The sequence below is a fragment of the Sebastes umbrosus genome, chromosome 14, assembly GCF_015220745.1.
Source record: "Sebastes umbrosus isolate fSebUmb1 chromosome 14, fSebUmb1.pri, whole genome shotgun sequence".
In the NCBI taxonomy this organism is placed as follows: Eukaryota; Metazoa; Chordata; class Actinopteri; order Perciformes; family Sebastidae; genus Sebastes; species Sebastes umbrosus.
Window position 1 is genome coordinate 20051967 of NC_051282.1, and position 14499 is coordinate 20066465.

At 41.2% G+C, this 14499-nt stretch overlaps 1 protein-coding gene across 4 annotated transcripts in view; it reads right to left on the bottom strand.

Moving 5' to 3' along the window:
* The window catches only part of plekhh3 (pleckstrin homology, MyTH4 and FERM domain containing H3), a 76565-nt gene that overhangs the window by 41000 nt on the left and 21066 nt on the right, over window positions 1–14499 (bottom strand). The window lies entirely within an intron of this gene.

Below are 14499 nucleotides of genomic sequence, written 5' to 3' on the forward strand. Positions count from 1 at the left end.
TAGCTTCTATCGGTGTATTGTGTTTTTATGTAAATGTGTTTTAATGTGTCCTGTCTGGGTGTGATATGTTGTGTTTTAATGTTTCATTTTCAATAGCAGATTTAACACATGCAAACCAAAATCAAATGTCTCCCTTTGCACACAAAAAGTAGACAATAAAGTATTTTATATTCAATTTTATTGTAATATCTAAAACTGCTCATATGTTCATATGTAAACTTTTGATCTGAAAAGTGACTAGTAGCCTAACTAACACTGTTAAATAAATGTGATGGAGTAAAAAGTACAATATTTACCTCTGAAAAGTAGAAGTATAAAGTAGCATCAAATTGTACTACAAACAGTACTTCAGTAATGTATTCAGTTACTTTCTACCACTGGGTAGCACTATAAATATTCACATTATACTCTTCGCTGTCAGTGTGCTATGATATTTGCATGGTACACTGTTAAAGTGTAACAGCTTATTATACTTTGCTTACTTACTTTAAGTCAATCTCCATCACTAGTGAGTGAACAATACAGCATGACTAGCTGACGTTAAAAAAACTTTATCTGAAGGGGAGATCAGATTTGATAGTGTCATGATATCACTAATTACCCCCAGTGTTTGGTTACAACTCTTTCATACTTATATCTTATTCTTTCTCATACTTTCTTTTGCTTTTCTTGCACTTACACACATGCACACACACACGCACACACTCCTCCCCCACTCTTCCCTCTTCCACTTTGCTGAACAGTCTACAAAGATACAGCAGTAGGAGGTAGGAGGACTGGTGCTAAATCCAGACACGTGATATACAGTATCCAGCCCCCTCATGCTTATTTCTCCCTTAATATCCCTTCATTTCCCCTTCTCTGCTCCGTGCAAACTCCCCCCACACATCTCAGTCAGCTGGCTTTAACTCGTTCCTCACCAAGAAGAGCTCTTAGTCTTTCCACTTTAGCTTGATGGATACGCTCCTTTCATTCAGTTATCCCAACAAAACACACACTCACTAATATGTTTTTGCAGTGTGCATGCATAAGCACACTGGCCCCTTCAGATACTTTTAACCCTTATCCCTACTGGTTCCCTGAGGGCTTTGTAAATCAATAAAAAGGCTCATGGATGCACCTTTTCAGCTGGGGTGTACTCAGCATTATGGACAGCAATCCTGGCCACCCCTCACCCCATCGGAGACACACAAGTAACAAACACACTGCCCCACATTTCAACCTCCAATGCTTGCAGGAAAGGAGAAAAGGCTATTTGCGCAACTGAATAGAATTGACTTTATTTCAATTTCCTTTCCTTTTGACGTGTATACCTTACAAAAGAGCTTGCACATGTGCAAGCGAGAATATTTTCTCAACTCTTTTCTTGAAAGTACAGCGGCCCTGCCCCCTCTGCAGTATCTCTCTCTAGGCCAGATCCTCCCTGTCCTCCCCCATATCCCAAAACAATACGCTGGGGGCCCCTGCTCCCACAGACCTGGAGGAACATGTGTTTTATTTTTAGAGCTCACTCCCTCAGCCCACGCTAGTAAAGTGAAAAAAGCCCTCCCTCCATATATGGTTTCTGAAAGAGCTGAAGTCAGTACAAAAAGCATAGCAGCAGCTTAATCCTCAAAAAGAAGCAGAAGCCATTACCTAAATCTCTGCGACTGCCTTTTTTTTATCATTTAGTGAGAAAAGAAACTAGAAAAACTACAATGATATTCTCCTAGTTTTCTCTTATAAAGTATCTTTCACTGTCTTTCTCTAACCCCCTTCTCTGTCCTTCTCTTCCCCTCTTTCCAGGAGATGACACATGATTCTCCATTAACACACACACACATTTGGATACACGCAAGATAACCTGATACAGTGCGTCAGGTTGAGGCACCAGATCAGGAAAAGGGCAAATGATTTGGTTGGCTTCCCAGTGTGAACACAAGCCAGAGGAGAGAGAAGTGTGAATCAGGAATAAAAGAGTAGTTATTGAAGGCTTATAACATGATAGGATGTTGATGCTGGATGTGGTGGAGCGTGAAATTTGCTCAGATATCTCCAACAACCATAAATAAGGAAAGGGAATAAGGTTATATTTCTTCTTTAAAGGTCCAGTGTGTAGGATCTAGCGGTGAGGTGAGGAGATTGCAACCAACTGTAGCCTCTCCCGCGTGTTGGAGAGCTAGAGTGGCCGACGCGAAAAAGCGAATGGCCCTCTCTAAAGCCAGTTGAAGCAGAGCCAGTGTGTAGAGTGTGTGTGTTTACGTGGGAAGTGAGTGGTGAAGCAAGAGAGGGAGAGCGGCGGCAACGACGACGGGAGCAAGTAACGTTTTCGACTCTGGCCCAAGCAGGAAAAGCTAACAGAGTTTGGTTTGTCCGTTCTGGGCTACTGTAGAGACATGGCGGTGCAACATAACGGACTCCTTGGAGAGGACCCGCTTCCTATGTAGATATAAACGGCTCATTCTAAAGTAACGAAAACACAATGATTCTTATTATCAGGTGATTTTACACTAAAGAATACATACTTATTAATATCATATTCCATTTCTGCCAATAAATCCCCCTAATTGTTACACACTGGTCCTTTAAAGGTACACTGTATAGGATTTGGCGGCATCTAGATCAGATTGCAACCAACTGAATACCCCTTCGCACACTCCTCCCTTTGCAAGACTGCGGTAACGTGGTTACACCGTTCGGCTCGCTCAGAGGCCATCCTTACCATAATAAGGATACCTGGCGGTACCACGATTTTACACTCTGCTGCTTATGTTACTGCTTTTTCACAAGCGTGTCGGAGAACTACGGTGGCCTTCGGGTAGAGTAAAAGCGTGAAAGGCCCTCTCTAGAGCCAGAGTTTGGTTTATCTGTTCTGTGCTACTGTAGAAACATGGAGCAGCAACATGGCAGACTCCGTGAAGAGGACCCGCTCCCTATGTAGATATGAAGGGCTCATTCTAAGCTAACAAAAACACAACAATTCTTATTATCAGGTGATTATGAATATTACATTCCATTTCTGCCAATAGATCCCCCGAAATGTTACTTACTGTTCCTATAACGAAGTTGACATTACTCTTGCTCACATCTACTGTGGTGTTAATAAAACTTTTTCCTTCATCTTCTCTTTTTTATTTCTGGCTGGTCCCACCCACATCCTGCCTGCCACTCCTCACGACACCGCTTGTTGAAATTGGCGTGTGGGGTTTCCAACGGAGACGCAGAGTAGACACAAGTCGCACATGTCAAGTTGATCGGAGACAGAGCAGAGCAGTGCACTGTTCCCTCCATCCTCCCTCTCTGTGTCTCTCACTCTTTCCCCTTTGAGTTTCTTCCTGCAGGATCCTGTTTCACTGCAGCCCGCATCGCAGCCACACTCTCATGTTGGTTGACCAGATTGATTGTCAACAGAAAGGGATGTGAAATGGAGCTCCCTGCATGGTTCACATTTGGGTGGCTGCATGTTTTTCTTTCACGTGTTCCCTGGGTGATGATTGATCAGATCTTTTGATGTGTTTGAGGCATACTGTGATATTTCTGCTTTTGAGGTTTTCTATTTGAAACTGCCACTGTGGTCTCCAGGCACATATAGAAATCAATAAGAAGCTCTGTGTCTGTTCCAGACAGCTGCTCTGTCTTTGGTGATCTACACAAGTTTCTCTTCAGAAGACTGGTCCAAGGTCAGAGTTTATCTGACAACCCCAAACTAAGGATTTAGGATAGGAGCTGACCCCCAGTGACCCCTCACCCAAGACTCAGACAGGATTTCCTCCCCGCTGTGTCCAGCATTGAACTTAACCCTCATCCTGCCGTGCCACCACCCCCTCCACCACCAGCCCAGTGTGTTTAGGTCCAGCAGAGATTTAGGCTATGGGTTAGTGAACAGAGGACTGCTGTTTGACGGCTGTTGGCCCATGTAATGGGATAGGGCTGCTGCAGAGCCCTTTAACTACTGCACCACTTGACCTGAAGTTCCCACTGTGAAATATCCAGCTGTGCATGTGGATCGTTTGTGACAGACGGGCTTTATATGCGGAAAATGGGATGAAGTGATGATGGAAGATTCATTGAATTAAATGAATGATAAGGAAATTGGAAAGATCTGCTTTCCACACGCCCTGCCACAGAGTCGTTACAGGCTTAATAAAAAGAGAGGAAGTGGGATTGTTAAGCACGCAGCTGAGTTCCCATCGATACCATGTCCAGTACCTTCTGTCTTCCTGTCCCACTGTGCTTGGAACAGTGTTTACCAGCATCAGGGACACCACAGGGAGGTGTTTCCAACCCCGGCTGTGGGCACATCTGTTCCTGGGGACCGTGTGGCACACAGGCTTGTGTCAAGGAAAGGCCAGGCAGGAGAAAACATTCCCAGCTTCAACTTCTGACCCTCTCGCCCCAGTTAACCCCTCGCATTCCCCCTTTCCCCTCCTCGCCTGGCTTCATTACAGTAACCCTTAACGCTCCAGACTCTGGCACGCTGGCTCAGCCTGTCAACACATAAAAACTGACTGCACAACTTGTGCAATGGATGAATAATTGTGTTGGAAGAAGGCATCTCAGGTTTTAAGAGACTGAGTGATATTCTATAGCTGAGGCATCTGTCTTGGGCACCATTAGCCTACGGATCCAATATTGACCGCATATTATAGCACCTAGCTCTTTTTCTACTACAGTGTGGGAAAATAACACAAGGAGTGACCATCCTTGCAAGTGTTTTTTTTAAGAGAAGTCCTGATAGTTTGTTTAATAGGAGTGTAAGAAAATATCGATACACATGAGTATCGCAAAATCATTTTTTGCAATTCTGTATCGATCCTCCAAAACGCTGTACGGATTTTTGATTAACCTCTTAAAAATCAGACTGTACCTATTCTGGTGCTATTCTGTCTTTTGGAGGTTGGAGCGGGCTCATTTTTAAAGCTAGAGTGAAGCTAAGGAATCCATTGGTACCAACAATGTCATACTTGCGTGTCACGGAGGAAGCTAAATAATGCTCCAAATTGATGCTACATTTTGGCAAGGAAAAACTGTCATGGCCATTTTTAAAGGGGTCACTTGACCTCTGACCTCAAGATATGTGAATGAAAATGGGTTCTATGGATACACACGAGTCTCCCCTTTACAGACATGCCCACTTTATGATAATCACATGTAGTTTTTGGCAAAAAACATGCAGCTTTTTGAATGCATTACAAATGTGTTATTTTCATCTAGTCTAAAATGGTGTCCCTAAACAGTCTTGGAATTACATAAACTGGGTATGACTGTAAAGCTGAGACTCTTGTGGATCCAATAAGCCCAATTGTATTCATGTGTGTTGATGTTAGTCCCCATAGTAGCCATTTCACATAGTGACTGTTTTTATTCAGATTGTATGTTGGCAGCAACATGCAACTGTCAAAGAAACATACATATGATGATATGACTATTTAAAAAGATTTACGCCTACAAGCATTTGGATATGCCAGGACCAGCATTCATGCTATCCATTAAATTCATGTAGTTACATAGTTCAGTTTTTCATAGCTTCAAGGAATTTATAAAGCAGACATTCCTCAACACGGGGAAAAATGAAAATAAGAGGAGTCACAATACCAGAAGCCTTATCTGTAACCGTCATCGAATGCCAAGTGAGGAGGAGTTACTGGAGTCAGTGAGGCAGAGAGAAAGATGAGGGAATTGATAGCAATGGATAGTCAACCAGAGCAGATAAAAAGCCAGGAGAGCTGAGACTAAAACTAGCAGAGACACAACAACTGACAATGCCAACAAACAGCAGAAATATGCCCTGATGTTGTCTGGTATTTTCAAATCAAACAGGAAATCAAAAAAAAAGATAGGGTTCCCCTACATGCTCAACACATCCTATTTCTAGTTAAAGATTTCTAAAAGCTAGTGAGCAATCAAGTTAGCTCATCCTTATTCCTGTAAATTTCCCTTGAGGCAGTCCAACTTAGAACAATTTACAATTAACTTGTGGTGTTTGGGATGGTTAATGGTTGTGGTACTGTGGGTTTTAAAGTTGAGCGTTAGTGCAAGGGAGAAGATAACTTATTGACAGTTAGGGAGGCCGGGCAGAGAGCCAAAGTCCTTGGGCTATTTTTAGGATGCCGACTGTGTGAAAGAGCGCTGAATGCAGAATTGATGACACATTGCCAAAATCTGAACCTGTGCCGGATGAGTGGTGTCTGCGTGCACTTGCATTTATACATGTGCATATCTTTTGCACAGAAGCACATGCAGAGCTAAGAATGCAGAACTGAGTGTGTGTGTCTTTGCAAATTAACGACGGAGTTTGTGTATTGGTGGTCTCCATGGAGAACATACTGAAAGATAGACGTGTCAAAAGGATTTGTAGAATCATTGGAAACGGTCTGCTGTTTGCGAGGGAGTCTTGCCGTGTGCGTCTGCGCTCGGTCTCGCTCTTGTTTCCTGTGTTTAGATATCAGCCTTGAGAGTGGCTCTTAGCAGTACAAGCAGTATAATTACTGAATATGGAAAAAGTGCCCACTGCTTTACCTCAGTCTGGGCAGCAGAGCAACTGAGTAAACTTCAATTCCTTTGGTCCAATTTGCGAGTATGTATCTGGGTGTCTTTACAGGGAATCCCACCCCAAAACATAATTGCACACTCCTGTGATCTTCCACACTTAAAAACATTATTGTATACGGGAAGTCTCTGAGCAAGAATCAAGAAAACCAAGGCGCCAGCAGCAATGAATGGGAAAGCTAATCTCCTGAATGATTACTTATCTTGTTTGAATTTTTTTACACTTCAATTAGTTTGGTTCAAAAGTTCAAAAAAAGATCCGGCATTTATATCAGCAGGAAATCATCCAACATAATGTGACACTGCACACAATGGAAGGCTGCTATTCATAGTTAATAGGTTGGCTTGAGAGACTATAAAAGAGATGGAGTCTTCGAGGTATTTGACCTTTATAGTTTAGTTCAAAGTAGAGAAAGACAGGATGGACAAGGAGAGAGGGGATTTTAGGCTGGTTTTACAAGTGAATATTATGCATATAAGCGCAATTTATCAGTACCAAGTTTGTGTTTATTTTTTGGATAGTATTATTTGCTGGGGTTCAGTGAGGAATATATATCAATGTAATGTTGGGGAATATTGTGAATATTTCATCCCTCTATATTTGGCCATTGAATTTGTGTTGTCAATCATCCTGCGTGGCTTCTGCACAATTCCGTAGAATTTTATTGTGAAGTGAATTTTATCGTGAAATGTTCAGTTAAGTAAATAAACGAGTGAACGGTAAATGTGGTTATTGACAGAAAGTAAGTTAAGTAAAGATAAGAACAATGACGACTAAAGATAGCCACAACAATGCACTCTAGCATTGCAGTTCATGGCCTTTTTTAAATTAATGTTCCAATGATTTTTGCATTAAAGGTGATGTAAACATTCCTCTATATTTATTGAACTGTTAATATCTCACATTAGCCCACACACTGCACTGCACAAATGCCTTATTTTGGTGATCTACCATGTGAATAGGTGATAAAACCTAATACTGGGTGTAGCAGGACCCTACTGACCCACATTTATGGTGCTTATAGAGAACGATAACACCTATTTAATGGCCTGATACATACTTTTTTCCCCTTTGAATCTTCTGTTATTGACTAAAAGGTAACAACTGGGGCCGTGATAGACAAAAATAGAAATATTGTTCTGCCTTCTAGATGATTCAGCGATTTGATCTCAGATAACTACGTCAGTCATGCAGACTGAAGAGACATCATCACAGCATGTCAACAAAGTTAGTTTAATCTGGGTGTGTTTAGGAAAGTGTATGCTACTATATAAACTGTGTATGTGTGCGTCTTGACTGTGTGTTGTCTCGTGTTTCCTGATCCAGGCGGTTGCTAGGCGCTGTGACCTCCGAGAGTAACATTCATAGATGCAGAGGGTGAACCCTGCAAGGAGCAGCAGGGCTGTATTTTATTTCTGCACCCTCCCCCCTACCCCAAACTCACATCCTCACTCACACACTGTATACCACAAACTCCCCATGGGCTTGGCCCTGTGGATATAGGCTTGTTCACCAATGGTTCATCATCAGGCACAATATCCACTCCCACCACAGCTAATGATCTCTCTTTGTCTGTTTGACCACAGGAAGCAGAGGAGACAAACTAAAGCTAGATTTCCCTCAAAAGTTCCCGGGACTTTTAGTAGTTTCAACTAAGCTAAAAGGTTCCTTCCCACTGTTGTCTGTGTTTCCACCGCGGTCTAAAGACCTGCGAAGATTAGGCAAACTAGTCTGCTGACGTATAAAAAAGCAACATGTCATGGGACGAGGGCTGCTGGTGGTCACAGCAGTAAACACACTCTGCAGCCTGCAGTTCAGTGTGCCCGTCTGTTTCATCTAAACAAAACACTCTGGCAAAAAAACATTTTGTCTCACTGCGACGATATTTACTACTGCATATATTTACTGATGTACGTTGGATGTGAATGAAATGCAGCAGAAGAAAATCAAACCAAGAGTGTCCGTCTCCACAGTAAATCATCTCTGGAGTTTTTGAGAGTTATTTATTTTTGCTTTAGAACATTAACGCAGTGAAACAAACTTATTCTCTTCTACTTTTATTAACAGCACAGCTGCGCTACGTTCCTCTCTCTTCTACCGCTCGCTCTCTCAGGTCGCTCGCATGATCTCTCTCTCTTTTTCTCTTTTTTTAAATGAGTCAGGAGGCCGACAGAAGAGCCTAACTTTATTTTTAATGTTATCAAACAAAGTTTTGTTTTTGTTTTATGAATGAAGCGGTACAGTTGAAGCAGTGGTGCTATGTGTGTGTTCCACCAATCAGCGACAGTCCTCCCTACAAACTCCACCCCAAAAGTTCTGGTACTATCAGAAAGTACATTTTTGGGGGTAAAAAGTCCCCGTAAAATGTCCCCAGAACTTAATTTTCAAAGTCCCTGTGGTGGAAACAGGGCTTAAGTTGCTACACTATAATTGTTATAAGAAATAGGCCTTATAGCTGCACCGATCTCTAGCCTCCAGATGCCCCAACCCCCAACCCACCTGCAGGCTGTAAGCATTGAGAGGACAAGCCGTTCTGTTGCCTTGCTGCCAAAGGTACTTTACTGGGGCTCAACTCCAAGGAACTGAGCTGGGGAGGGGAAGGACACAGTTTGCATGTCTGGCCAGATATCTCAGAGTGTGTGTGTGTGTGTGTGTGTGTGTGTGTGTGCATAACACAGTAAACTGTAGAAAAGAGCCAGCAGAACTTCTAAGAAATGACTGGCCTTAAGAAACATCCATTGCATTACTGCTTGCAAACGTGAGAAAACTCTTGTCCAAGTCAGTTTGGATGACTTCCCAGCGTCCTCTTGTGACTGACTATGAAGGGAACCATTCAGTTGTCGCTTTTTGAACACAAACATTAGCTGTTTATCCAACCTGGCCACCTTGCATGACCCTTTTCATCCTCACTCATCATCCTCCCAGCTGCAACTGTCATTTGCTACAGTCAGCAGTTCACATCAAACAAAGCCCAAAGCAGAGCAACAAAAGAGAGAAGACAGTGGGCAAACAAACTGGGAGGCAGACTAAATAACTGCGGCTTGTCTGCCGGGTGAGGGAAACACAACCCAGTGGTGTGTGTGTGTGTGTGTGTGTGTGTGTCACTGGCTGTGGCTCTGCTGCATCTGTGTATGTGTGAACTTCTGTGTGTGTGTGTGTGCTGGTGTTGGCAGCAAACATGAGAAACAAAAGTGTCTCAGCTCCATGCATCTCCACTATAGGCTGCAGCTGTTGTTGGTATTTAAACTTATTGCAGGTGTCAGTGCTGTCGTCTTTGTGGAGCTGTCGCTGTGCATTCATCTTCTGTGTGTCCTATGTGGTTAAATCAACTTTGAAAATGTATGTCAGCGTTTGTGTGTTCATTAATAGGAGTCTGAATTTGGTCAGTCACAGCAATAGGTGTCACAACTTGTACTTCAACACACCGACATCACTCGGTTGTTTGAGCAGAGTTAAGTGGAATCTGATGAGAGCTTAGATGGCTTACAGGCAGACACATATGATTAACCTTTCAAACTGGATGGAGGACATTGACTAGATCTCTTATTGCTACATCTCTGATTTTTTCTTGACGTTACAGGAACAGTGTGTAACATTTCGGGGGATCTATTAGCAGAACTGGAATATAACATTCATAACTATGTTTTCATTAGTGTATAATCACCTGAAACTAATAATCATTGTGTTTTTGTTAGCTTAGAATAAGCCCTTCATATCTACATAGGGAGCGGGTTGTCTTCGTGGAGTCCGCCTTGTTGGTCTGCCATGTTTCTACAGTAGCACAGAATGGACAAACCAAACACTGGCTCTAGAGAGAGACTTTCATGTTTTTAAGTCACCTGAAGGCCATCGTAGTTCTCCAACACGCTTGTGAATCTGTGGTACCGCCAGCCGCCGTCTGACTTCCGTTGCTTCTAAAGTTGTGTTATTATGGTGAGGATGGCCTCTGAGCGAGGCGAACGGCGTTACCACAGTTTTGCACTCGGCAGCTCACTTTACCGCTGTCTTGAAAGGGGCGGAGTGAGCGGAGGGGTACTCAGTTGGTTGCAATCTGCAACCACACCCCTAGATGCCGCCAAATCCTACACACTGTATCTTTAACAAGGCTTTACAGTGGACAAGTGCGTTACAACAGAACAAATGGCTAAAACAAAGAGAAACAATAATGCTAAAATAATACGATTACAAGACGGGAAAATATGAATGTAGAAAAAGCTTAAATTCAAAAAAACAAAAACTAGATATATCAGAGATTAAAAAATGGAATAGTTGTCGACTCGATGCATTAATTGTTGCAGCTCTAGTAACATTCCTATCACCCCCGTCTGTGTCCTAAACTGAGTGTGTTGGTGTGCCCACTCTGAAGTGTGAGTGGTCCAACAGGTTGTAGCAGCTGTCTTGGACACACCAGTTGAGCCAACAATGGGGGGAGATCTTCAGAGGTCAGATCCCAGTCTGAGATTCCCCAGCTGGGGAACCAGCAGGAGGTCACCAAGGTGTTTGGACACCTGAGAGCAAACTGTTTTAATAGCAGCTCACCCGCCAGTATGCAGGGACATCAGGTTCATCATAGATGGTGGCCATAATAAACACTTGTCTTAGAGTTGGACTAGAATAGAATCTTGCTAAATACCTCAGTTTACAGACACAGATTTTCAAACCAGCCACCTTCAGCGTTACTCACTACTGTTTTGTGTTTGACACATCAGATACACATAAATAAAGCCAGCGCTACCCACACAAAACTTCCTTCATCCATCTTCATGACAAGTAGCAGTCAGCCATGATAACAGATCAGCAACACTATCTCTTGGAAACATCTGGGCGTGAGTCGGAGTGTGTTTGCGTGCCCGTGGTTGTGGGTTTTGGCAGATTGTGTCTATGTGTGAGGACGTGTTTATATGTGTTTTTATGCTCGTACCCTCAGCACATCTCCTATGCAGTGTACAGTGGCACCCCTATGGAAAATACACACAATGCTAATGGGGGCAGACCAAAGAACAATCTGATTCCAAAAAAAAATAATCCCTGTGAGAAACAAGGTCGTCACGGGTCTCCACCTGGGAGTTTGTTTGTGCAAGTGTGTGTGTTTTTAAAAGAAGACAGAGCGTGACCTTTAACAGTGTGTGTGCGTGTGTCAGGGCTGCAACTAACGATTATTTAAATTTTCGATTAATCTGTTGATTATTTTCTCAATTAATCGATTACTTGTTCGGCCAATAAACTGTCAGAAAATGTTGATCAGTGTTTCCCAAAGCCCAAGATGACGTCCTCAAATGTCTTGTTTTGTCCACAACTCAAAGATATTCAGTTTACTGTCATAGAGGAGTAAAGAAACCAGAAAATATTCACATTGAAGAAGCTGTAATTAGAGAATTTAGACCTTTTTTCCTTCAAAAAACACTCAAACCGATTAATCAATTATCAAAATAGTTGGCGATTATTTTAATAGTTGACAACTAATCAATTAATTCATTAATATTTGCAGCTCTAGTGTGTGCATTTGTGTTTGTTTAGTTTAAAGTGGGATAAAAATAAAAAAGGTTAAAAGTAGATCTTGGTGCACGTACATATTTTCCAGCTTTGTTTTTCGGTAACTGCTCGGCATATTATCCTCTCAGACTCATTTCATTAACCCAAAGATCATTATGCATTTATAATTTAGAGGTTTACAGGTTCAATGCATTTTGGCAGCATGAAACATCATTTAAGATCTGCAGAATAAAGTTAAGTAATGAATAGACTGTGGGAGAGAGTCGGACACCAGCAAGCTGACATAGGTGTGAGAAACCGAGAACCATGTGTGAGCGTAATCTGACATCTAGTGGTCAATTGTGGTTTGACTCTGAAACTGATGCTGCAAACTGCAAAGATGCAAATTTAGTTCAAATGCACAGGAATGAATGCGCAAAAAAAGTTAATTCTTTATGATCCACATTTTATCTTAATTAGTACTTATTGATTGAATGTATGTTTCAATTAAAACTGAACTTATCGGTCTAAACAAGCTATTTAATCCTGTATTGACTCATATGTAAAATGTAGATTCTGCGTTTTTTCACATTAAACTGTGTGAAATTACAGTTGAGTTCGACCAAAGCACACTTTCTGATTGTTGGAAAGAATAATGACGACGGTGTAGGTGAGTTTTATTTTGTTTCTGTCCAGTTTGAATGAAGCGTTTTACGATTTCCTCGCTACGTACAGCTGATCTCAACATAAACAAAATACAGGTGGATGATGGCGCAAACTGAACGGAGAGGGGGGGCAATCGTACTCGGGCACCTTGGCGGAGGTCTGCGCTCTCTGAGTGCCATTCTAGTTATTATTATTATTATTATTATTATTATTATTATTATTATTATTAATAAGATATTTTAAAGACATTAATTTCTTTACCAGCCTTCTTTGTGAATAGTTAGAATTATTTCACCCGCACTGGCAGAACAATTCACATAAAGTGACCATTGTCACCTTACCTTTATATACTTTACATACTGTTTTACAAACTGTTACACCTGTATATATATATATATGTATTACTTCTCTATACATACTACATTCCTGTCTACGTCTGTGTATATATATAGTTTTAGTGCTTCTCGTTATTACGTACTACATTCCTGTTTACACCTCTGTGTACTATTACTTCTCATCATGCATATACATACTACATCCTCTTTACATTCAGTTTTCCCATCTGAAATACTGTCGTCAACAAAATTACAAATTTACATTACTTTTTTATATTTACTTATGTTTATATTTAAGCCCTATATTTCAACTGCACTATTTTATGCATTAAATTATCATTTTGTTTTTGCTTTTACTTGTGTGATTTCCCCTTGTATATATACATATTTTATGAGCATTGTTGAAGCTGAGACCAAATAAAGAACCTTGAAACTTGAAAAATGAAAATAAGCGGACTGATTTTGTAGATTTTGCAGCAAACATTATGCCAAAAATGACCACGACTTTGTGAGATTGAGCGTTAGAAAGCCTGAATTATATTTGCTGGGAATTCTGCCTCTGGCTGCTTTGGTTGTTAATCAGTTTATCACTTGAGCCTTTGTGTTGTTTTTTCCACAGATGTGTGGTGTAACCCCAACCAGACCTTATTAGGTCTCCATGGTTACTATAAGGTCAAATATAAAAGGTCAATGGGGAAACAGATGGTAATCCAGCCTAACCACGACCCCTCACATCTATAAGCTACGTGCAGGGAGGGAGAGGGGTGTGTTTGTGTGTACTGCACATGTTATCTGAAGACAACAGAGCAGCACTTATCAGAGGACAACATCTGGTTTTAAACTCGTTCACTAATGTTGTCTAACTCACTGAAGAAACACAATAATGCTATTTGCTTGTTTTACGTATGATAAACTATATAAAACATGGCAGTAGCATGGGATAATTACACACTTATATATGCCATTGTACCTTGTTTGAGTAAGTACTGTATATCTGTGAAATAATATGGATCACTGCACACTATCAATAAGAAATCCTCTCATATATATCAAAAACTAGGGCTGCACGATTTTGAAAAATATCGAATTGCCATTATTTTGACTGATATTGCAGTTGCGATATGATTTGCGATATTAGAGGGAATGATCTTTTATTTTATCATTACTAATAATTTAATCATTATTCTCATTTTCATTGAAAAACATCTCAAAATGATTATAGTGTGATTTTTGCAGGGATCTGTACCAAACAAAGATGTTTTCTGACGTCTGTAGAATATGATGTGTAGGCCAGGACATCTCTGCAGCACCACAATATTTAATTTAAAATGGTATTTTGACACACATTTCAACAAATATTGCGATTTCCTCCTCATCATGGGATTTGAAAATTGCAGTAGACCAAACTGAAAACCTCATCAAATCATTTCTGTACCCATCTCTTGTCAGTTAAATATACTACCTTTGCATCTGCAGCCAGTTTCCCCTGCTGATTTA